This window comes from Gavialis gangeticus, unplaced genomic scaffold, assembly GCF_001723915.1.
Source record: "Gavialis gangeticus isolate Ggan-Ray unplaced genomic scaffold, GavGan_comp1, whole genome shotgun sequence".
In the NCBI taxonomy this organism is placed as follows: domain Eukaryota; kingdom Metazoa; phylum Chordata; order Crocodylia; family Gavialidae; genus Gavialis; species Gavialis gangeticus.
In genome coordinates, this window is record NW_017729000.1 from 104331 (window position 1) to 107761 (window position 3431).

Below are 3431 nucleotides of genomic sequence, written 5' to 3' on the forward strand. Positions count from 1 at the left end.
TTTGATGGGCGGGGGGGGGGGCCCAACGGGCAGAGTTGAATTATACCCTGTCAGTGTAAAAATGGGCTGGGATCTCCCCGGCTAGTGAAACTGCAACAAAAAGGAGGTTTTCATAGATACATATACTACAGAATAGGATACCACAGGGATTCCTTAAATATAGGTCCCACTAAATCTGAAAGGACAAGATTAATATTCCACAATGGGTACCTATGGAAATGTACTGTGCTATAACTACTGTAGGCTTCAGTATCAACAGCAGGCATCTGAGAGTCAGTGACAACAGGAGAGATTCAGATTTCTCAAACTCAGTAGGATAGAGTACCCTCATGTTAGACAAGAGGACACCCTTAAGACCAGTACTGCTCTTGAGGAAGTTAGCAATGACAATATGACTAGAACTAAGTACTTGACACTGATGCCAGCCAAAGTTACAGCATCGAAGACAGAAGCACCACAGCAGTTGAGATGGAAGTTACTTAGCATACATATGTAATACTGATGCTCTGAAACTAGCTCCCTTCAAAGGTCCAACACTACTCCCAGTTAGGCTGAGGAGTCTCTTTAGAACTGTGGCTTAAGCATCTTTCTAGCAGAGGTTTTGTTGGGAACTGGTCTCTCGCTTCAACAGAGGAGCCAGAGGAATGCTTTCCTTCCTATTAAAATTTAGTTTTAATGTCCCTAAATTAATTTTAAGCCTGGCCATAGGCGACTGGTGCCTCCCAAGTCTGGCAGGGCACCAGATCACTGACGGGGAAGGAGGGTCCCCCAGTGGCCAATCGTCAAGCCAGGCACTTCCAGGGGGTGCACATGCACCCCCTGCGCATCGCCAATAAGCCTGGCTTAGGGAGATAGGACCCAAAACTATCTGAGCCCACACTCTGATAGCTGGTGTTTGTTAGAAGAGGAGGGCTGGACGTCAATCAGCTTCAAATGATTTAGTAGAAACATTTAGCAGGTCCCTAGCAGGAGTGCTGCTGCTAGGGACTGCCCCGGTGGCACTGCCTACCTGCGGCTCCTCGGAGGTCACCACCCAGACGGAGCCCTGCCCCATCTGTGGGGGCAGCCTGGTGGGGACCCTGCAGCAGGGAGTGAGAGCCCTCTCACCTGTTCCTCTTGTGCCCACCTTCAGGCCCTGGAGGAGCAGAAGCAGGTGAGGGAACTCCAGGAGGCAGTGAGCAGGCTGAATGGGATCAGGCAGGATGAGGCTGTGATTGACAGGTACTTCCATTCTTTACAGCTCCAGATGCCTACGGGAGAAACCCCACGAGAGGGATCTGCAGCAAAGGAGTGACAGAGAGTCACCTCCAGACCCAGGCAGCAGGAGCAGGCGTCAGCTTCCCCATCGAGACTGGGGAACAGGTACGAGGCCCTGGCAGCTTTGGTGGAGGATGCGGCAGAGGAGGCCGCAGAGGAAGTAGTCCCTGCAACCCCCACTGGACAGACTGGGGGACCACTGCCCAGTCAGAAGAAGAAACGCCGGGTTACTGTGGTGGGCAACTTGCTCCTGAGAGGGACGGAGGGGCCAATCTGCCGACCGGATCCTACGGCAAGAAAGGTCTCCTGCATGCCCAAAGTTAAGATCAGCGACATCACCGAAACGATTCCTGATCTCATCCGGCCCTCTGACTACTACCCGATGGTCCTTGTCCACGTGGGCATGAACGATGTGGCTGGGAGTAGTCGTGACCACATCACAAAGGACTTCCATGACCTGGGGGCCGAGCTTAGGAAGCTGGGGGCACAGGTGGTATTCTCCTCCATCCTTCCACTTGGAAGCAGCTGGTGGTGCCAGCATGCCGGCATCAGGGTAGTCAACCAGCGGCTACAGAAATGGTGTCTTCGGGAGGGCTCTGGATTCTACACCCACGATCAGCACTTCCAGGGAGGCGGCTTCCTGGGATGGGATGATCTTCATCTCTCTCCTAGAAGTAAGTGTCTGTTCTCCCACAGGTTGGCTGATCTCCTCCGTAGAGCTTTAAACTAGGTTCGATGGGGGACAGGGAACCAGTGGTCGAGGAGAACCCAGGGTTGGCGAGCCACAAACAAGGCACCGGACCAAACCAGGTAGGCACTAAGGGGCACACTAGCCATCAAGGCAAAGGGGCACCAAGAGCACCCCTTGGGGGGCTAATGTGTCTTTACACAAACGCCAGGAGTATGGGGAATAAGCAGGAGGAGCTCACACTCCTACTTGCTAGCACCCAGTATGACCTGGTTGGCTTAACAGAAACATAGTGGGATTCTACTCACGACTGTGTGGTGGGCATTGAGGGGTACAGGTTGTGTAGGCAAGACAGAGTGGGGAAAAAAGGCAGGGGTGTAGCTCTGTATGTTAGGGAGCAGTACACATCTACCATTATCAAGGCAGGGGAAGAGGAGAGGAATACCGAGTCATTATGGGTCAGGATACAGGGGGGTCCAAGGGAAAAGGACTTGGTAGTGGGGGTCTAATGAGGATGACGAGCTAGACCTGGTACTCACCAGGCAGCTCTCAGAGGCCGTTCAGGTGAAAGAAGCGGTGGTCACGGGAGACCTAAATTACTCGGACATCTGCTGGGAGTAACAGACGGCCAAAAAAAACCGCTCACATAGGTTCTTAAACTGCACGCAGGACCTCCACCTAACCCAGGAGGTGTCCAGTCTCACTAAGGGTAACACCTTGCTAGACCTGGTCTTAGCAACAGGGGATGATCTTGTGGGGGACCAGCGAGCGCACAGTAGCCTGGGAGATGGTGACCATCATTTGGTCGAATTTACAATCCAACAAAGGGTGGGAAAAATAACCAGCAAGGCTAAAGTGTTAGACTTCAGAACGGCCAATTTCAGTAAACTTAGAAGGCTAGTTAGTGAGGTGGTTGAACTCAAGAGCATTGAGCATATGGGGGCCCAGGAGGGTTGGCAGTTTCTCAAGGCAGTGAATCTTGGGGCACAAAGTGAGACTATTCTATTACACTGGAAAGGGGGCAAGGGGACTAAAAAGCCCCCTTGGCAGAACAGGGAACTCCAGAAAAGACTGAGGGCAAAGAAAGAGATTTATAGGTGGTAGAAGCGGAGGGCAGGCATACACCACCCTGGCATGCTAGTGCAGGGAGCCAGTTAGGCAGACCAAGGCAGGGGTGGAGCTTAGGCTGGCTACAACAATCAAGGACAATAAAAAGTCCTTCTACAGATACATAGCAAGCAAAAGGAAGGCGCAGAGGAGCACAGGGCCCCTGCAGGACAAATCAGGACAGTTGACGGCCAACACAGGGAAAAAGACGGAGCTCTTCAACAAGTTCTTCACTTCAGTACTCCTAAGGACTGGCCAGGACAATTCCCCCAATTTGAACATACATAGATGTCTGGAAGGTACCAGACCACCAATGGTTAGTGCTCATAGAATCACAGAAGTGGGGTTGGAAGGGACCTTGTAGATCTTCAAGTCTGAC

General features: G+C 52.2%; 1 protein-coding gene across 1 annotated transcript in view; it reads right to left on the reverse strand.

The window, feature by feature from the left end:
• Nucleotides 1-3431, reverse strand: part of KDM3B (lysine demethylase 3B) — a gene marked incomplete at its 5' end in the record, with an annotated part of 63953 nt that overhangs the window by 27464 nt on the left and 33058 nt on the right. The window lies entirely within an intron of this gene.